Source organism: Syngnathoides biaculeatus, chromosome 6 (genome assembly GCF_019802595.1).
Source record: "Syngnathoides biaculeatus isolate LvHL_M chromosome 6, ASM1980259v1, whole genome shotgun sequence".
NCBI lineage: Eukaryota > Metazoa > Chordata > Actinopteri > Syngnathiformes > Syngnathidae > Syngnathoides > Syngnathoides biaculeatus.
This window is the reverse complement of record NC_084645.1, coordinates 12,156,597-12,179,536: the sequence shown is the minus strand read 5'-3', so window position 1 is coordinate 12,179,536 and position 22,940 is coordinate 12,156,597. Positions and strand designations below refer to the sequence as shown.

General features: G+C 39.5%; 1 protein-coding gene across 2 annotated transcripts in view; it reads left to right on the top strand.

Annotated features, from left to right (window-relative positions):
- LOC133501889 (zinc finger protein 469) overlaps positions 1 to 22,940 on the top strand; it is a 256,716-nt gene that overhangs the window by 94,660 nt on the left and 139,116 nt on the right. The window contains exon 5 of one of the 2 annotated variants that reach the window (XR_009795306.1): positions 15,209 to 16,214. The exons of the other annotated variant lie outside the window; for it this stretch is intronic. The gene's annotated coding sequence lies outside the window, so the exon portion shown is untranslated. Of the gene's footprint in view, positions 1 to 15,208; positions 16,215 to 22,940 lie in introns of those variants that run through there. 2 annotated transcript variants of the gene reach the window in all.

Sequence of the window (22,940 nt, the reverse complement as noted above, 5' to 3'; positions counted from 1 at the left end):
TACCCCAACCCTATCCCAAAATCTAACCATAACATGTTTGTGTTTATTTTTTCTTACAAATGTGATGCGTTTGAGATGGTCATCTTGTTTAATTGTTTAAGATGGTCATCATGTTAACTCTGCATCGCCTACCCTTCCCATGACACAGAAGCCAATCTCGTTGCATTGAGGCGTGTCTTGGCTGAAAACTATCTGGGAATCCTAATAATGTCTGATTCGCTGCGAATCAGCACAAAAAAAAAAACAAAAAAAAACCTACAAAGAAAAAGGCACACGATTATGGTAAAACAATCTTAGCCAATCATTGATCATTATTTAGATTTGTTCCTGCTTGTGTAACGAGTGCGTTGGGCAAGCTTAGCTGCCAATACCATATTTGCATTTTATTTCATAAAGCTGTGTCTGTGGTTTGTTTGGAAAATAATTATTTCTCACCCTTGGAAGTTGCCTGTGTCGGCTTCCCATTGGTTGGCCAGTTGAGTCTTTCTGGAAGTCTTTTGGTACTGCACTTGCTTTGAAATACATTTTTGACACTGCCAAAAAAGGCAGACTTTCATGAAATAAATATGCTTTGAGAGAACACAGATATTGAGGAACACAAAATATATAAGGTGTAATGTGTGGAGCACATCCTCCCCCCAACCAGCTGTTGTATTTGGAATTGAATAAGAAATATGTAGTAATTCCTTAAATATTTTGTAGCTCTTGAATTAAAGTCTTTTTTCACCAAAAATATGTCGTGTAACTTTACCTATTTAAAGTGCCAGCAAATTGTCACACCAAATTATTTTTTTATAAATTCAATGTTGTTCCTACAGTGCAGTATGGTGGATCTGCATGACTTTTTATGTCGCAACAGTTTTTTTTTTTTCTACTACGGGAGTTTGATAAATTCCCTCTGTTGTAATTCCGATAGAGGTGGATATTTATTAGCAATGTCGTTTTACAGAACAAAGTTTGAGAGGGGACAGGCAGATATGAGTGAAAAAAAATGCAGTAAAAAGCACATAGAACAATAACAGCATACAAACTATGACAACAATGATGAAACCTGACCTTATATGGCACTTTTCAAGCAAGTCAAAGATACTTTACAAGTGACCCCTCCAAACAGGGCACTTAACCACGCCTCCCGAAGTGACGTCACGCCACGTGCGCTGACGTAAGACAAACAATTTGTAAAAAATGGCAAATACAATACAATACATTGTTAACTGAGACAGACGCCATGCTTCTGATTTCATTAAAATCAACGACATATTATAGATTCTAAATACAATACATTCTGAACTGAGAGAGACGCCATGCTTCTGATTTCATTCAATCATTCACACGTAGCAATGTTATGCTAGCGAAGAACGTCTCATTCATTTATACGAGACGTGTATTAAAAATCAAATTTAGTCAAACACAGTCTGGTTAAGCTTCGGCCGCGAGCCAGCAAGAAAGCGACACGTTTGTGCAGTCCGATCATTGCTAAATATCGCTCAACAAAGAATAAGTGTGTCCATCCTTCACACGTAGCGGTGTTATGCTAGCGGAGAACGTCTCATTCATTTATGCGAGACGTGTATTAAAAATCAAATTTAGTCAAACACAGTCTGGTTAAGCTTCGGCCGCGAGCCAGCAAGAAAGCGACACGTTTGTGCTGTCCGATCATCGCTAAATATCGCTCAACAAAGAATAAGTGTCAATCGTTCACACGCGGCAGTGTTATGCTAGTGAACAACTTCAAATTCATTTATACGAGACATGTATTGAAAATCAAATATAGGGCATACCTTCGTGCAAACATCTGTTCCGGTTGATAATAGATGGATTTAGTTGATGATGCAGTCTTCCACAAAGTTTGATCCGTCGAAGGCATTTTTCGTACTGGGTCTTCGGTTTTGGAAAGGGTACGAATCGAACTCCACCAACTAGTCTTTCAGGATACCTGTCGTCACTATTACAAAGTCCGTGACCTCTTAACCATATTTTTTGTTAAATAACCCAAATACGCGATAAAACGCTAATTAAACCTATACTGGACCATGCAATGTTGTCTGAGAAAATGGCGGGAGCAAAAACGGGCTTTGGTTTATGCAGATCTCTGGCCTCTGATTGGTCGGTGACGCGGATTGCGCAATATCCACGTAGGGGTCAATTGCACACATTATTCATTCCATCCTCAGTCACACTCTGGTGGTGGCAAGCTACTTGTGAAGTGTATGCAGCGTGGGTGGCATTCTGCGGTGCTTCTGTTGTGACCACCACCATCATCCAACCACTTTCATTCCATCTTCATCAACAACGACCTTTTGACTGCAGGACATACACTTATCCTCTGCACTGTGCCGCTCGCCCAAAACACGTACACACTACTAGCAATATTTTTATTCATTTATTTTTTAAACCTGATTTCTCATTCACTCTCAGCCTTTGCATGAGCTTTGACTAATTTAGTCATTTTCAACCTATGATTGGTTTAACTAAACAGCCAGAAAAACTGGACATTGTGAGGATAGATTGGCCAATACCACTGCTGGTTGGCTTGTTTTCACCCAGAAAGGTTGTATTCATCAGCTCCAATTTAACATGTATGAGCACAAACTGGCTAGCTCTGACTGGACGGTTAACCAGAACTGTCAAATGTTACTGAACATCCACATTTTTGTTACAGAAATCACTGAAGGTTGACCCGTTTTGGCTGTAACAATGATTGTACCAGATATTGCAAAATTTAAAAAACAAAAAGTGTCTGCTGTTTGTCTGGATGTGCCCTGCAATTGGCTGGCAACCAGTTCAGGGTGTAACACACCTCCTGCCCATTGACAGGTGGGATAGGCTCCAGCACTCCCCGCAACCCTTGTGAGGATAAGCGGCCAAGAAACTGGATGGATGGACTGGAAGTCAATTTTTATAGGTTGGCAGCTATGGTTAACTAACTAGCTCTTAGTAGCAAAAAAAGGAGAATAGATTTCATGATCTATAAATAATTAGCATCTCTGATGAGTATGATGTATTTCATTGAAAATGTTTCCGTTTTTGAAATGTTATCATCTAAATATTGGTTGTGAACTGCTTCAAGTGATATTGTGTTGTAGAGGTTTGGAGTTGTTCAGAGGAAGAGAAACGGTTATTTGTTTTTTTTTGTAATAATGATCCCAAATTTGTGTAACGCCTCCGTCTTTCTGCAATACCATGCACTTTTGAATAGATTTTTTTTTTTTTTTTTTTGAAAAATTGCAACATGGTAGTGTATCTATGAATGGCTTGATGAAGTCACTTAAATCCCCACTGATGGCCCAGATCTGAAATGCCCTGCCTGCTACTGCTTTGTGGAGATGTTACATTTTCACCTTCTTGGGCACAATTACCTCAGTTGGTCTCTACCGATGGTGAAATATCTCAACTGTCATCAAGAAGTCAGAGCAGAGTCTGCACTTCCTTAGGGCGCTCTGGAAAAACAACATCTGCTAGAAGCTGGTCTTAGCATTCTACGCCTTGAGCATCAAGAGCATTCTGACGTACTGCACAGTGTGGTTCTCCCACTCTCCTGAGGCAGAACCAAAGAGGCTCCAGAGAGCGTTCCAAACATAGCAGTGCCTCATCGGCTGCCCCCAACCCTCCCTGAAGGACATCTTCATGTCCTATTACCTCAGAAGAAGCAACACTGATCCTGCCCAACACCTCTTTGACCTGCTGCCCTCTGGCAGACACTACTGGTCCATCAGTTTCAGAACAAATAAACTTTAAGGAAAACTCCTTCCCACGCCAAAACTCATTCCACACTGCTGCCACATTCAAACATCCAGGAGTATGACAAATTTTGGAGCTAAACAATAGTTTAATCGTATTTACACCATACTATGACAATAAATGATAGTTTAGCAAATAGGATTGGATGGTACGAGACAGGACAGCGAGCTATGCAGTGCTATTGGTGTGTGATGGGAGGGGCTCTACAGTGCCAAAACCCATGTAAAGATTTTGAGTGCAAATGAGAGGCCGATCTAGGAAGTGCACATAGGCTGCGTATGGGAATTAGAGAGCGGCCACACACCAAGAGGCTCAATCCCATAGGCGTGTGTCTTCGGAGACGTGCTTGTGAATCAATCCCACCACACGGGCATGTTCATCATCATCATCATCAGATCAGAATCGGAATGGTTTGTTGCTGCACTGCCACGATGAGGATGGGCCGACTTGGCATCAGCTATCCCAGCAGGACGTGTGCCCATCCCGGGGACATCCGGCCAAGAGAGCTGGGATGTCCTTCCAGCCCCACCAACGCATCTTGATCATCCCTTAGGAGGAAAACGCAGGCACCAGTCTTGATGTGCAGAAGGCAAATGAAACACCAAATACGGAGGCACGGACTAACTCAACAAGTACCAAGATTAGCGTGAAACCTCATGTCTACACAAAAAACTGTGGGAGGAGGCAATATGCTATTAGGTCGTTACAGTATTATTTTTAGCATCTATGTTTGTGCATATGTATGTCTTTGTCCTTTGGACAAGTGGCGGGCGGGGTTGATTAACTTTTCTTTTTTATTTCGTGTAAAGTGCTTTGAAGTGGCATTTTTTATTTTATTTTATGAAAACCACTTACAAATAAAGTTTGATTGTTTGAGTGATAAGTGCAATGGGAGGCAAAGTGGAAAGAGAAAAACAGGAGGCAGGCCAAAGAGTGACCACAACGGTTAAGCCAGAGACCAATATAGGTTACCATGAGAGGAGTCAGTCAACCCCCATTTTTTGCTTGAAAATATTCTTTTGTGAAATTTATTCTGTGATAATTTTTTTCTATCAATCATCGTCCCTTTTGGGTTGACTGCAATGGATGTGTCCTAAACAACTTTGTATAGCGTGAATCTCTTGTTATTGTGGCTGTTACCTGTTGTGATCTGTTATTTTGGTTAAAAAAACACATTGGACTGGAAACTGAACTGTAGTGTACCGCTTAAAAGTCAGAGGACAAAGATGTTAAAAAAATCTTAATTCTGGAATTAAGGCCATTTTGAAGTGAGTATATTGCAGATATGCAGGTGTTAAATGAATAAATATGATTCCTTCATTGCTATTTGCATCTAGTGCCTTCCGATCTTCAGCTCTATCTGGTGCTGGGATGTCACGCCAGACAAACAGCCTGTTCATTCGGCATTGTGTGCTATTGTTCCAGGCTGATGGTCACATCCTTGCATATTTGGTGTGTGATTTAGCGATGTCACGATAGTTTATTGTGTAGGATGTGGTTGGAAAAATGGTTCAGGCAGTGGCAGGTTTTGTTTGGGTTTCCAAGTGAAAAAGGAATACGAGACCAGTGGATAGGAAAAGTCAATCGACATGGGTGCCTAGCAAGCATTCCAAACTGCACTGATCACTTCGAACCAGTGTGCCTTGAGAAAGACTTAGCAGAAAGCATTGGATACACAGGTGTACTTAGGCAGAGGAGGAACCCTCTGCAGTGCCAACTATTTTTCCTAAAGCCACTAAGACCTCAACCGGCAGCAAGAGAACTGAATCTCACAGCCACCATGGTGCATTGGCGAAATGGCGCAGAGGGGAGTATTTCCTTGCATTTACCTATGACTCTGGCTATGGTTGTGATTATTATAAACTGGGCTGTAGGGAAAAAAAAACCCACGCAGTATTTTCAGTCCTGTTGTCTGTACTTTTGCCTCTATGACAAGCCAACAGACACGGCAAAGACTTTCTACGCAGGGTGTTATTGCACTAGTCGAACAAGGGGGACACAATATGTGGGAATACTCCAAACTATGTAAAAGCTTGTACCGTGTCACTGAAACATATATGGGTAGATAATACGTATAGTAATGCAAAAAAAAAATGTTGGCATGGTGGCATTATTTCTGGCTAGAAGGACGTGCTTTCGATGTACCGTCTCAATCACCCAGTGGCCACTCTTTTTCTGTTGTACAACTGCAACTTGGCTGCTCGTCATGATCCCTGTCAGGTTCTGACCTCCTGATGGGCTCAAACCTGTGATTTAATGATGCCAAGTTCGGTCGGGTGCTCCTATATTTTGAAATTGTCCTCCATCTATTGAATTTTTTTCATTTTTTTGTACCGCTTATCCTCACTTGGGTTGTGGGGGCACAGCTATCTTTGGGTGAGAGGTGGATGACACCCTGAACTGGTGGCCTGCCAATCGCAGGGCACGTATGAACAAAGACCCCTTTGCGCTCACGTTCACAACAACAGCCAATTTAGAGCCTTTGATCAACCTACCATGCATCTATTTAGAATGTGGGATGAAACTGAAGTACCTGTATAAAACAGACACTTAGAGAACATGCAAACTCCACACAGGTGGGGCGGGGATTTGAACACCGCATCTCAGAACTGTGAGGCAGATGTGCTAACCAGCCACTCACCGTGCTGCCGAAATCCTCCTCCTACTCCTTGTATTCAAACACGTTGCTCTCCAACGTGTATAATGTGTGTGTGCTGTGTTTGTCAATTGCAACGTAATAGCTCTTGCAGTAGCTCTTGCAGTGGCTAGAGTAACCACACCGGCTGTCTTGAGCTTCTGGTATGTTTGGAAAGTGCTCAGTACGTGTAATAAAGAGCTAATTTTTAGCCAAACTATTGTTGGCAACTTGTTATAAGTGCATGTGTTATATAAATGCATGTGTTCAATAACATAATGCAAATATGAATTTTAGGTGACCCCATAACATCTTTGTCTTCTGACCTTTAATTGTTAACAGCTTCAGAGACATAAACAGACTGTCTCAGCAGGTGGGTCTGTTTCATCTAGACTCATCTACTGTGTGTGCACCTCAAGTCCTAAACAGATTATCAGAATGAAAGCAAGCACAATGGCAATAATGGATGTATCCAAAGGGTGTGAGAACATTCCCGTTATCACCATGGAACTTTCCCAGCTGTCATCAGAAGGAGGAAATATGATGAATCTGTCTACCTGCAAGTGTGTTATCTTTTGAAAATTCTGCTTTTCTGAAACAGAAGGCATTGAGCTTTCTCATCACACATACCAGGGTATCATGCTGTGCTTGTCACACAGAGAGACTGGCTCATAAATAAATAAATAAATAAAAAATAAATCCATAAAAAGCCCCACGAGCAATCAAATTCTGAGACACATAAAAGCAGAGAAAAAGGTAAACAGAGTTTCCAGATGACCATCCACTTTAGGATCTCAGATTACAGGAAAACTTTTCCAAAGCAACATTTTCATCTTAGTTTTTCCTCTCTATGACTTTCTTTCAATTTGGACATCCCTCACATGTTTCCATTGGGCAACAACAGAGTTATGAGTTATGGCTCCTTTTTTTTTAACGAAAGACTCTTTTTATTTTTTTTTAATGCAGCGTCTAAGGCCCAAAGAATATAACACAGCGTTATTATCTTCAGATGGCCCTGACTGTCTCAAATAGACTTTATTTTCCTTGCACCTCTACAATTTTGCTCCCTTTGATGAAATGAGCAATGACACCATCATATTGAATACTCAACTCCATTTAAAGTGCGTTTTTATAAAAAGCAACTGCACTGTAACAAAGTTCTCCTGTACATTAGATTAAACAAAATTCAAGCAGGAAAAATAAAATATATTCTTTTCTGATTGAAATGTAACAGAAGTGTTCCCTCAACATTGGCATTTGGCATACAGGACGTCTCCACTGACCAGTGTGAGTGCACCGGGATACTGAAATTCCAATGTTGCGATCACGCTGAGCATGACGTCACTCACGTTGACTGCAGCAATTGAAGATGGATTCTAAACAAACAACTGCAGTTTTCCAACACCCGCTAGTTCCTGAGTTGGCGAGTAACCTGGCATTGCCCGCAATGATCAAAGGATGGAATTGTTCAAATCTCCTGTCCCATTTAGTCTGTTCTTGTGTTACTTTCCTTCATTTCAGCCCCAGCTCTTCTTCATATCCATATTTTCTGTGAAATGTATTCCTGGCCACAAGGATGCCAGCCTTCTCTATGTCGGGGCGAAGCTCCTCACCCTTTAAACATTTGTCTACTTTCACATTTGCACATTTTTATTACCCAAATGCTGAAAAACACCAGGGCTAGCAAGGCATTTGGATGTCTCATTTCTTAGATGTGCTATGCATTGTTTATTTTTAAATTGACACTGCTTTATTTATATGGACATCAGATCATGTCATACTTTCAAGTGACTCAAGGCAAAAATATAAGTTTACTCCATCTACTCACAAACAGAAGAGAGTTTTTCAAAGTCTCGACACTGTTAACAGGCCCCTGTGAAGGCTGCCTAAGGTTGCCATTATTGCCGAGAGGAAGATGAAAGTGAACCATGAGAATGTTGGGGTCATAAAAAGCACGACACATCGGGAGACCTTTGGAGAGGGCGCGACCTTTCAGTAGCCGCTACTATCTGATGGCGTCATGGTTAAACTTCACTGCACTGACACAAATAATTGTTGATAAGCAACATGATAATGTCAATGTAATAATTAAAAGCAACAAATCAGAACACTGAATCACAAGATTACATTGTCATGATACCTTTCATATGAGGACCATGTGGCCAATTCCGTTGTTTTGTCAGTGCAGATGCTAAGTAATGATTGCCTCTAACCTCAAGCTTCATATTCATATTCAGCATTTTCCATTTAATCATTCATTTCTCATTGTTACCGAGACACTCACTAACAATGTTTCTGGTAGGTATGTCGTGTATTGATACAACATGTAGTTAACTGGGATTTAACTAGGTTCAGTCAGTATTTTATACTTCAAGTTCTCAAGTTTCTTTTACTGTATTTTATTTTCTTTCCCGTTACTGGGATTCATTGTCCTGTTCTTACTTACTATGACCACAAGAGGGTGTTTTTATCATAAATATATTGTTTCAGAATGCTGAAGTACAGTGGTGTGCAAAGTAATAGCAGTCCAATGTAAAAAAAAAAAAAAAAGTAAAATTGTTGATTTTTGGTCCAGGGGCTGCAGACGATTTGTGAGAAGCAGCACACAATGAAGATAGTGAAGCATTGTGGTGCAAGCATCACGATATGGGCATGTTTATCCTACTATGGTGTTGGGCCTATTTATCGCATACTAGGGATCACAGATCGTTTTGCATATGTCACAATACTTGAAGAGGTCATGTTGCCTGATGCTGAAGAGGACAAAAGCCCTTCAAATAGGTGGTTCAACAAGATAACACTCTAGTAAACCTGCAAAGTCTTGGTTACAAATCAACAAAGTTAATGAATAATCCCCGGACTTTAATCCGATCGGGAACTTGTGGGGTGGCATAAAAAATGCTGTTTCTGAAGCAAAACCAAGAAATATAAATGAATTGTGGAATGTCGTGAAGGAATCTTGGAGTAGAATAACAGCAGAAAGGTTGCACAAGTTGGTTGACTCCAAGCCACAAAGATGTAAAGCAGGTATAAAAAAATGGTCATTCAACTAAACATTAGTTTAGTGATTCAAGGGATTGGTAAATCCTAGAAAGAAAAAAAAGTTTGTACAAAATAGTTTTGAGTTTGTAAAATCAATGGCAGACTGCTATTTTTTGAACACACCCTTTTCAACAAATTGCCCAATTACACAGCCTTCAGAGTGTGTACTGTATATCATGAATGCTGGGTCCTGATGGTTTTCTGAGAATCTACTGCACCTACTGATAACTTGTTTGACATGAAAAAACAAAAAATATACTAAAAACGTGGATTAACCTGGTTAGTCACATCGGATTGCTATTATTTTGAATACTACTTTATGTGAACCATCCATGTGCCACTGTTAGATAGTCGTAGTAGATGGCAGCAGGGGTGTCAAACCCTGTTTTTGTCGCGGGCCACACTGTCATCACAGTCTCCACCCGAGAACACTTATGACTGAAACTATAAAAGTCTTTAATCACCTCATCATATTTACACATCAAATTTATCAACTCACTGTAGTTTGGAATCAGAAATCAAGGGCAATGGTTTTTGAATTACTATTAATGTCTGATAACACAAAAATGCTTGCAATATCGCAATGTTATCATTTATGAAATGACAGTTTTTGCACAGATTTGAACAAGAATCACAGAAGTTGACACGTATGATTTGCCTTTGTGGGCCACATAAAATCATGTGGCGGGCCGGATCTGGGCCCCGCACCTTGAGTTTGACACCACTGGACTACAGCATGCTGTCTAATGCTATGAATTTTGGACGTATCATTTCTTCGGATGCACTTACCCCTGTCAAACAAAAACATGTCACAGCAAAATTACCTGAAGCCATAGTTCCATCACAGCAGAGTTCATCGGGGCTATCCTCCCAGAAAAATGAGGACTTGCTGCTGGCTTGTCGTTTTCCCTATACATCATACTTTGTCTGTATGTGATGCCCCGGGGTAGGAACATCAGGGTGCTGCCCTGACAAATCTCTTAAGTACGTGCTTTTGTTCTTTCAAATCTTAAACACACCATTTTAATGTTTTTTTTCTTTCTCCTCCAAATTTTTTTTGTTGTTCTCAAATGAGCCAAGTTGGGATTATAAATAAATACTTCTTGGTAATTTGAGATTGGGGAGAATAATTCCTACCTGAAATGAAGAGATCGCTACATAGTCGTGTGTATTTTGTTGGGCACCATCCATCACGTTTAAATGCCGAAGTCCATCGATCTTTTCTGGTCTTTTCTGGTGGTATTCCATAAAATGATCTCTTTGAATATCTGTCTCGTCCGTCGTAACAACCAACAGCACAACGAGTCACGGGCATTGTGAATATTCTGCTCTCGTTCAATGTCCCCCACACTGTCGAGCAGCTCTTTTGACAGGCAATATGGCACCGTGAAAATGGTGACTTCACATGCACGAGCTCCATAGTAGAAGTCTGCATGAATGTAACTCAGCTTCCCACACTCCCTGTCATGTTGGTCTAATACAGTACATCCGTGAAAGAAAGGCTCATGGAATGACTATAAACCTGGTCAGGCTCTGAGATTGACAGACTCTGATCAAATAGTCCAAAGCAAACACGGTGAACCAGAATTTAGCTGTTATGCTGCACACAAATGGAATAAGTTGCCAGCAGAGTTGATATCACCTCCCAAATGAGAATGTTTTCAAGTCCAGGTGAAAAACTTCTTTCTTTCCCATGCTTTTTAGAGCATTTCCACTTTGAAACATTTCTTGCACTGTACAGTCTTTGATTTGGATTTTCACGTTTCCCTTGGTTTAGAATTTTTGCAATGTTTTTTTCTTTTTGTTTTGTAAAGCACATTGAATTACTTTGTTTATAAAATGCGCTCCATAAAAAAATTTGCTTTGCCTTGCTTTTTTTTTGAGAGGAAGCTGAATCAACTGTTCCCAGACAATTATTTTGTAATTGTGATAAGATTGCACCTGGAAAGAAATCCGCATCCACTAGGACTAGTTTCTCATGCTGCACTTTACCTGTTATGGCAAGTGGCCTCAGACTTGATGCAATTGTCTGATACGGATACCACCACGACTTAAGTTTCAAAAAGGAAGGACGTGAGTGGTTTGAAATTATTTTGGTCTTACTGAATTAGTCGGGTTGTGCAGCACATTGCTTGCTATGATTCACTACATGGAGTAATGGCACAAACTTGTTTTAGCTAAGAATTTACAGTTACACTAGTATTGACTGTGATGATGATGATGATGATAATGCTCATAATTAGTTTACATTATTTATTGATTTCGTGTCCTGCAATAGTGAAGAAATTTTACAAATTGTTCAGCCTTAGCCTTTCGTTAGTCTTACTATTTCTTCATTCTCTCCTTAAAAAAATACTACCTTAGAGAATGCACTCATTTGTTACTTGATTATCAATTGATCTCCTTTGTATTATAATACATTTGAATATAATACAACATAACATCATTGTTTAGTCAGCACACATTTTAAAAAAGTTAACATTGTATTTCAATTATTGTAAAGCAGCCTTATGTCACTCCCTTGTCACCAGCGTATTTGTCAAATGGTGACACGTTAAGTGGCTCTTTGCATCCAGCCAGAATCCTTCAAGCGTTTGTTCTGACCGCAAAAAGCTGCCATATTATTGTTTGAATGTGTTGGAACTTTGAGGTTGTTGGGACTTCTGCTCCATTTCTCATTCCTGCAAAACTAAAAGTTTGTTCACCAATATAGTTCTGCCTACGAGAATGTCCTGACCTACCTCTCTCCTAAGATTGACTCAATCGCTGGGTAAAGTGCCCCTAATAAGTTCTTTTTTTGTTTTTGTCGAAGCATGAGTGTGACTTGTATGCAGGTCGGTTGTTTCACTAATCCATTGTTGCTTTTTGCAGCCATTTTTGTTTTAGTCTTTTTTTTTTTTTGACTGCAGCAACAATATGTCATGTTTCAAACGTTCATCATAACAACATACCACACTTGGTGCCTGGCCAAAAAGCCTTGCATGTTCCATTTCCGTTTCCAAGCTGCCTATCCTCACAAGGGTTGTCCTGGAGAACATGGAATAATGCTCTCAACCTCACGATTTTTGACATTAGCACAAGAAAGTCAACTCAAACCTGAACCAGCACCAACCTTGGTCTAGGTAATTTAGCTAGAAACCTTTAATGTATATATTAATTAATGTATCAACGCTTGGACAGTTTCCAATATTGTCCGCAAATCAGGTACATTTAAGATTCCACTTGAGTAGGGTTAAGCAGAGCTCAAAGACAAAGACTCCAGCTCACATTTTCCCAGTTGGCATGTGTTTCTCATGTATTGGGAACGTCTGACAGAAAAGCCGTTAAAACTTTCGTCCAGCCTCGTCCTGTCAACAAAAAAGTACACATCCTAACACCCCCACCCAGGCATAAATAGGGAGGCTCCACATTGTTATTATTATTCCACACATTTATTTAGATGCATAATGTACATACCTGTATATATTTTTAAATTCGGTGTGGGAAATCTTTTCAAAAAATTGCCAAAATCCAGTGAACAAAAGTCCGTCTGTCAGCCCATCTAGCTACAATGTATATACAATTATACTGAGTATAGAGTGAAAATAAAAGGTCTACACACCGCTGTACACGTTAGGTTTTTGTGAAGTGAACTGATGTAAATATTTCAACATTAATCTGAGCTTCCTGCACAAGCCAGTGTAAAAACAAAATCTGGGGAAGTCAAAATAAAGAAATGGAATAATGTGGTTGCACAAATTCTCCTTCTTATGGTCCAGTGAAACCCACGTTGGACTTTTTGCTCCTAATTCACCACAACAACAGTACCCTGCCCAGAATGAAGCGTGGTGGTTGCACCATCGCGTTTTCTTGATGGCTGCTTTTCTTTAGCTGGAACTGGGGCCGAAGTCAAGGTGAAGGAATTTATGAACAGTTTGAGGTAACAGTTGCTGTTGGCACAAAGTCTTCAAGCATCTGCTAGAAATAGGGGGGGGGGGGGTCAGAAAAACGCTACTGCAACATCTGAACTTTATTTGGGGTTTATAGGAGGCACTTTAAATTGTGCTGATTTCATTTTTGAATGTGATTTCAATGTGAATTTTGAACAGAGCCTCATCACAATTGTGTGTAAGCACATTATTTATTTTTTTACTTCCAGTCTCATAAAGATGTTAACAGAAATAAATTTAGTTGTACACTTTAGAAGTCACATGAATGCATGAAAAAGTATTACCAAACTTTTTGTTACCTTAATCTCGTCTTTAATGTCCTAAAAATTTGGCACTTGAACAAACAGCATTTGAATTTGGAGTATACACTTTTTTTTTTTCATTTACTGGATATTTTTGCCTTCCTTGATGTGTTTACAATCTACGGCAAAGCTTCTGTTTTCACTCATATACTTCATGACTTTGCTGGTCAACTTGAATGAGATGCTACTACACACTGAAGAATGTTGCAGAAAATACTGACAATACAAATAATAAAATACCAACATTGCTCATTGGTTGAGGGTTTTGACACTGTAAACAGAATTTTATTTTTAATCCTGTTTATTTTAGTTGTGGCTTTTGCAAGCCTTTATTTACTATGTGGGATCAGTGTTTTCGATCCGAGAACATTGTGGGGGAGCAAGGACACGCAATCCTGACCAAAATTATTTTACACCCCTCTTTATTTTTCTTCTTCTAACTTGTTAATCATTGCTCTTGTCTTGCTTCAAATGTTTCTATTTACAGTCTGAATTGTTTTTTTTTTTTGTCTTGTTTGTTTTTTGAAGACAAGGTCAAGTAGATGTATAGCTTTAGTTTTAGGACTGAGAAGTACAATTATTTGCTGTCCTAAATTATTTACAGGAGCAGAAAGTTTCTGTTTTCACTGCTGTACTTGGCAGTTCTTATGTTCACATGTTTGCAGTTAGACTCCTGCGGGTAGATGAGATGGGAAGACACCACAGGAGCAGTTACCTGATTTTAACAACACCTTTTACATGCTTGCCTGAAGATATGGTTTATTTAATTTGCAGGAATTACCATTGAACTTTTAGTGCCAAAGGTTGCTGAAGCCTCTGTCATAGATTTGTTTCACTATCAGGATGCTGCTTGATTATTGTAGCCGCACAATCTAAACGGCTGGATGAAAAGCAGCAGTGGTCATGAAGCTGTGCATGCAGACAGATAAACTTTATCTTCCATCTTGTGAATACAAATTCCACCATTTTATTTTGTTTTATTTTCATGATAAAAAGATCAAATTTACGAAAAAACATTGTAAAATGAGAATATTACTTGGTGTCATTTAAAAGGGAGACTTCAAGCTGAGCCAGACCATGATGATAAAACTCATTTGTTTAAATTTTAACACCAGGTCCTATACGAACACTTTTATGCCATAAAATATACCATATTAGATTGTTTTCAGCCATGTAAATCGTAATCCTTTCTATCTTTTCACATTTCATTCATTGAACCTCAATTCTTGCAATTAGGACCTTTTAATGTCATTATGAGAAGAAGAAGGGGGGAAAAAAAAGACCCAGGACTCAGAAGTTGGGGTTGTGTAGAAGCTTAGCCGCTATCAAATTGAAACATTCTTGAATCTATACCTTTTCTGTTTTACTGTATTGCTTTTAGGCTATTTAGTTTTTGAACATGTTTCTGGCAGCGAGTTTCTCACTGACTGGAACAAATGTTGTGCTTGGATTGTATTGACTTTGTTCTGGTGTGTCTGTATCAGTGTGTTTGAGCACATTCAGAGATTGTGGTGTAAGGGAGTCTTCTTCTCTGAATGCTTTCTCCCCCTTGTGATTAGAACGCTGAGGCCAAAGGTGGTATTGAGCCCGACCCGTCTCTCTCCAAGCTACGGGATCCTTCCACGAGTTGGGGGGGGTAGACGAGAATATGCCTGCCCGAAAAAACACCTCCTTGTCAAATCACACTGTATTGTATATCTAAGTGGTAATCGCCTATTGGCTTTTTGATCTGCAATACACATGTTCCCAATTGTAAAAATGAATCCCAGATTTTCTCTCAAAAACACAAAGAGAAACTCACTATTATGGTCAATAACCAAATGAGGGGATGAGGGTCCTTACTGATAAAATCCACTCCTCTGCACGTTCACTGATATTGTTTCAAACTTTATCAGCCAATTACAAACCCTTCAGCACAAGTAATTGGGATAGAAGGACCGCAGTCTTGACCTTACAAGACCAACATGAAGTTTGGCAGGTGCTTTTGGCCTTCTGAAAAGTACATTCATTCATCTGCAGTCTTCGTCTCGCCAAGCTTCAAGTGGATATGCTTCTTCTAACCGGCAGTGTTTAGATTTGAGGAAGAAGACAAAGAAAAAAAACGTCCTCCTAAGAGGATAAACTGTAGAGAATTTGGATGGGTGGCCGAAAACTGATTAAGCCTAGTGGAGTGGAACCTAAAAAGTCAAACATGATCTGTTCCGGGATGATAGTCTACCTTGAATTTACAGTACTGGAATTTCAAGCCATTTTTCCCAGGGTATGTTGGAAATGTAATCATATACAAGATTGTTGGTCCTATACAGAGGTGGGTAGTAAGGCACTACAATTATTTATTTAACTTATTTATTCAACTTCATAGGTTGTACTTGTCCGAGTATCTATCTTGGGGACACCACGGATTGCCCCATGAAAACCCACACAGGCACACGGAGAAAATGCAAACTACTCACAGGGAGGGCTGGGATTAACCCGGGTGCTCAGAAGTGAGGCCAACACTTTCCAGCTGCCCCATTGTGCCGCCATATTGCATTATACTGTACTAGTATGCTTTGTGAAGAATTTTAGTCCCCACTTCTGTTTCAAAATCCTATTTTGCTCGTAAACTTAAGAAACACTCTTCTTTATCACTGAAAATTTCCAATAAATTATAACATTTCTTCCTTCTTTATTATGAAGAGATAAGGCCAGCGTTTTGCTGTATTTTGCTTCCACTAATGTGCTTTCAAAGCACACGTGAGACTGTGGCACATTCCTTAATGTGTCTCCACAAGCAACCACATTTTACATTTTCACGTGTTGAGGTATTTCTCATGTAAGTGTGTTAATTCTACAGTTTTGAGAAGGCAGTGTAGCGCAGGAGAAAACTGCCTGAAAAAAAGAATAGGGGAATGGTCACAATTTAATTTAACTAATGAAGCAATCAATCTGTGCAATCACAGGATTTCTGCTACATTTGAAACCCACAAATGCAAACAAGACATTATGAGCACCAGCAATGGGATGTGGTGACGTCAGTGTCTTTTATTTCTAACATCCTATCCTGTTTTGTCGCTTAGATGCAGAATGAGACATTTATAAATGCAAATCTAATCCTCTAGAGATGCTTAATAAATAGCTTGGGAATCATAGCAAAACTTTTTGTGGAGCGTTTATTTTTATTTTATTTTATTTTAGGGCTCAATTACACTTGGATTCTCAACAAAACCAGAAGTTTGTGGTGGTAAGGCTAGAAGAGATTTTCCATAATGCTGCCACAAACGTGAAGTTTCTTTGTGTGAACTACTATAAGAGAACAGAATTAAAAACAGTTTTAAATTTAACTATACTGATTTCCAACTCTTGAAAGATACCAGCATTTAGTCACACCACAAAAGGGAGAAAACTATTTATTTATCAAAGCTTGGTATACTGACAACCACAAAATATTCTCCTTCACGGATTTCCTGAAATTAGCAAATACACACATGTGCACGCACACACACACACACACACACACACACACACACACACACACACACACACACACACACACACACACACACAATCAATGTTAACTTCCAGAAACGATAGTTTTGCAGAAACTCATTTGGACTGTTATTGGGGTGCTTGATTGCTTTTTTCCACCCCCCCCTTCATTTTTTTGTGTCCTGTTTGGCTGTCAGATCAAGCAGAATAGAGAATCTGGACCCTTGATTGGTTCGACAGCCAAACAGATGCAATTAAATAAGGTTGGTTTGGAGACATGGCATAATATTGGGTATTTTGATGAAAATATGTTGCAAGCAAGGATGGCATGGAAACATGAAAAGTGATGCCAATGCAGAGCTCCTTTTCTAAATGGTTCAGGTTCAGCAAAGACACTGAAGTGATTTATTTTGCCAGCAAACATTTTCCTAATGTCGTTATGGTCTCAATAGCTTATTTGCGGTCTTACTCGGTAAAGCAGAATGTTGTAAACAATGACTAAATTTAGCGTACATTTGAAATAAAGCTCTAAACAATGCTTTAGGGCACAACCAAAGTAGCTTGCTAATGAAGAGAACGGAAATCCATGGGTCTATGAACCTGCCAAAAACTCCCTCTTTTCCAATTACTTTTTCTTAGAACTTATTTTATAGGGTGAATGCGTGCAAAAATTAAGGCTGGACTAAAAAGTCATCCCCTTTTTTGGGGAGTGCATGGCACATATGATATGATATATATAGCAGTTACTATTCAACCAAGCTAAATCAAACTAAATGTAAGGTGAAACATTTTTTAACATTGGTTTTAAGGAAAAGTTCAGGACCCCCTGCCCCCTCCCCTTCTGCACACTAAGTGTACATTTAATGTGAAGTAAAATAGAATACAGAGGAACCTTCACACGGCACTCCTGCCCAATTGTCAATCGGTAGGAGTGCTCTCCACAACACCCTCCAAGGACTCCAAAAAGGGTGGATGCTCTGAACCTTTATTTAGTGCATTGGCACAAACAACATTCAGAACCCGTCCTCACACCCGAAGGCGGAGGAAGGCTACCCTGATATAAGGGCACCAAGCCAGGAGCTATAAGTATACCCACACCTGCTCACCGGTTCTCACTGTGGGCAACTTCAGAGTGGGAGCAAGTCCAACCGTTCTCGATAGCAACGGTACCAGAGTCCGAGCTGTATGCAAAGGCGAGCCTGACTCTACCCGGATATTCTCAACTTCGCACACCAGCTCGGGCTCCTTCCCTGCCAGCGAGGTGATGTTCCAAGTCCCTAGATCAGATCGCCAAGGTCCCTGGCTTTGCACATTGCACCCAACCTCTATGGCCCCTCCCATAGTTGGTTAGCCCATGGGAAAGGGGACCTACATCACCGCATGAGCCCCATCGGTGCAACCCTGACCACGAGGCGCTGATCTTCAAGCCCCAGCACCAGACCTGGCACCAGGTCCTGACCTGACCTCTGTGACCCACATCCGTGCAAGAAAAAATGTATTCCAGACGTCTTTTAAATGCTTTTCTGGTCCCTCACCCAAGACCTCCCCTTTGCCATTGATGACTCTGCAAGTGGCTTAAAGCCCCAGATCACTGAACTCCTAGGATCATTGGGACACACAAATCCCTCCACCATGATAAGGAAGGACCAAGCTTTCATGTTTAACAGTATTATCACTAGAAGAATAGTTTCAATTAGAAATTGAAAACGGACACACCATCTAATGAGGATGAGTGCTTTTTAAATAAATTAATCCAAATTAATTAACTGCAAATATCTTACAGTAAAAAAATGTGTATTCATGGTCAATGAATAGGCATACATGAACATGAAATTGATTCCAAGCTGCATTTTGAGCTGATAATATTTCATTCATGCAAATGTGCTAAATTTAAGCTTTTAGAAGTGGTTCTTAACCTGGGTTTGGGTTCAGCAGTAGACCAACCATGTTACTTGAACCACTTCCAAATAAAAGAAAGCAACACATTTTTGAGGATTGTAGACATAAAAACAACACAAACTAACAGACTTGTAAAAACGATATGAGCAGCACATGCAAAAGTGCAAGGCAACAGCAAAATCCATACACATTCATAGGAAATCTTCACTGAATTCATTGCTTTTGTTTTAAAAATTACTATACAGCATACCCAAATGTATTCAATCAGACTATGTTATATTTGTGGTATGATAGAGTGTGAGGCCATATAATTCAGATATTCTGTGCATTACGTATTACAGTATATTCACACAAACAAATATAAGATTGAAAACTTGATATTTTGAAGGATATTATTGGTAGTAGGTCAAAGTGCTTATTGAAGAGCTTTTACCGTGGATATTTAGCAGCACTGCATTTCACGTGCTCTTCACTCTCCAGAAACTTTTTGTCTCCTTTGGAAAACTGTGGCAAATTGTTTTTGACAAATTTGCCATGTCAGAATGTCTGTGTTATATTTCAATCCACTGGAAAGTCTCACAGTTAATTCTTAACCATCTTTGGTGCAGAATAACAATGCAAAATGTATTTCTTGGATGTTTGCAGGGAAAATTCAAAATTACAAAGTGTCACGCTGGGGCTTCACTGATGAATCTTAAAGTTACAATACATCTTTAGAAAATGTTGTATTTATGTTGAAGAGGATGAAGATGTAATAGAATTTTTTTAATTAACTACATAATCTAAAATAGGCAGGCACGGCGGTAGAGCGTTGGCCTCATAGTTCTGATGACCGGGGTTCAAATTCCCCCTTCTCTTGTGTGGAGTTTGCATGTTCTCCCCGGTGCCTGTCTTGGTTCTCCTCGGGCACTCCGGTTTCCTTCCACATCCCAAAAACATGCAACATTAATTGGACAGTCTAAATTGCCCCAAGATGTGATTCTGAGTATGGCTGTTTGTCTCCATGTGCCCTGCAATTGGGTGGCAACCAGTTCAGGGTATACCCTGCCTCCTGCTCAATGACAGCTGGGATTGACTCCAGCGGTCCCGCGACCCTTGTGAGGATAAGCAGTTCAGAAAATGAATGGAAGGATGGATAATCTAAAACAGTTTTGAGGTTTCTAGATAACATCTGTGACATGTTTATGTTAAAACTGAATTAAGAATTATAGTCCACTTGCACTTACCTCACTAAGATCGTGGGCATGCTGCAGGCGAGGTACATTGTGAACTGGTCCCCAGCCAATCACAGGGCACATATAAATAAAACCATTGACACTCAGACTCACAACTACAGCCAATCTAGAGTTTTCAGTCAACACACTGTGCATGTTCTTGGAATGTGGAAGGAAATTCGAGTGCCTAGAGAAAATCCAGACAGAAACGGGAAGAACATGCAAATTTCACACAGGTGAGCCTGGATTTGAACCCCAGTCCTCACAACTGTGAGGCAGACGTGCTAACCAGTCATCCACTGTGTTACATGCTAATAGTCTTTGTTTGAATATTCAATCTAATTGGACACTCCAGGGCAACCACATTGGCCACACGTTGCAATACTGAAGAATTATTCCACCCACATTAAAAAAAAAAAAAAAATGGGAGCATTTCAATGAAAAGGCGCGATAATATAAGTTGTTTATTAGTTGCCAGTGTAAAAACTGTCTTATAAATAAATGCTATGTTTTCAATGTCTTGTGTTCATTGTATGGTGTCAAATCCAAATGTTTTCGTTAACAAGAAAAAGTAGGGATTTTTGCCTCACTATTCAAATACTTGAAGAGAGTCAAGAGTACATATACATTTTAGAAACAAACCAGTTGTGATAAAATTTGTAAATGTGTAAGAATATAAAAACTGACAAATAGGGTGTCAATGTTTGAAACAATACTGGACGTGAAATAATGCCCAAGAGTAAAATGAGTTTAATCAAGAAGACTCTTTGACATTACACATACAGTGAGTACGGAAAATATTCAGACCCCCCTTAAATCTGCAAAAATGTCATCAATTCAGTTTTTTTTCTCTCAACTAACATAGGGTGCTGTGTGTACCTTGATGGAGAAAAAAATGAACTTAAAAGATGTTAGCAAATTACCGCAGTATAACAAAGAGTGAAAAATGGAAGGGGGTCTGAATACTTTCCGTACCCAGTGTACATTTCAAAATGAGAAGTTCAACATATCATTTTGTTTTCTTTCATAATGAAAAGTTATTATTAAGGCTATACGCCAGCTTCTGCAGAAGAGACATTAACTATCAGTAGTGACACTCTTTCCTTTTAAAAACCAAAAAAAAAAAGTTTTTTTAGTCACAGACACCATCATGGAAAATATGGCTGAGCCACTTTCTGGATGGTCCCATAATCATCTGTATGCGATTTAATACTGCCCTTAAACATGAATGTCATCCTTACATCATTCATCATTTATATCTAGAATACTGTACACATTCTTCATACAACACAGACTGTGGTTCTGGCAGTGGTTCTATGTGGGGGAAAGGGCTTAAGGATCGGTTAGAAAGAGTCTCAAGATAAGTGTTGGCAAAGCAGTAGCATAAAAAACAGAAAATGTTTTCTTAGTTATGGCTGATAAATTGTCTGCTTAGAACGAATGGGTCATGTATCATTTCCCACCTTTCTGTCAACCACCTTCAGCTTTATTGAATCAATCAATGGCTTTACGGCCCTGTCACTCAGTCTCCTTTACTTAATTATTGATTTATTCCTGGGTCAGCCAATCATCAACTGACATTCCCAAGCATTCAACCTAGTTTTGTCTCATAGCTTTGCAACGTGCTAGGACTCGTTTCTACTCAAACTTTGTCAGTTTATTCATGTCAATACTCCCTTTAAACCATAGAAAGTGAGAAAACCATCCAGATGTCATCTTTCTATACCGCTTGTCCTACTTAGAGGGCGCAGTTGAGCTGGAGCCTGTCTAAGATGACTGCGCAAAAAGAGGGCTACATTTACACTCACATTTACATCTATACACAATTTAGAATCTTCAGTTAATTGATCATGAATGTATTTGGAATGTGGGAGGAAGCCAGAGTACCTGCTATGCGAATTTTTGGGATTAGCTGAATTTCTGCTTAAACTGGTTATAAAATGTAATTTGATCATCTTTTAAGTCACAACCATAGACAAGCAGTTTCCTTGAACTAATACCGCACAAACAATTTTAGGCTTGTTTTGGTTCGACACACCATGTGAACATTCACAGTGCAGGGTGAGAAAAATAAATATATCTGGACCACCAGGGTAAAACCTTACCCTGTTCGTCCAGAAATTACGGTGGCCAATCAAAACGCACGCACCGTTCACATGGTTTCAAGATAGTTTCAATTGTCAGTGACTACTCATTAGACGATGAATTGGTTAATATGTGACCCAATTTTACCATCTTATTTGACATATCTGTTAATTTAAAAAAAATAAAATATGCGCCAGCAGTTATTCCAAGAGACGGCAACAATTATGCTTCACCAATAAAACAAGGAATAACATAATTTCATCACTGTCCTCTGTTTCATTCATGAAATCGGACGAGGCAACATCTGGCCACATGTCAACCTAAATTTCTGTCCTCAGTGTGTAGCTCAAGTAACACGTACATGGTGAGTTTTTCCACAAAAATATCAAACATGTTAGATATCCATCTCAAGGCAGAGAACTTACTGAAAACTACTTGCTATGTGCTGAGCAAAGGGTCTCAAATGACTTTTTTGCTCAGCAGGTCAAGTGTATGGCTGGTTTATGACCATCTGTCTGCCAATTGAGCGTAATAGAAAATGGTTGATGTAACGGGTAAAGTAAAGCAAAAGCTGAACTGTTTCAATAGAAGAAAATATGTCCTCTGGAGTGGCCCAAAGTCTTGA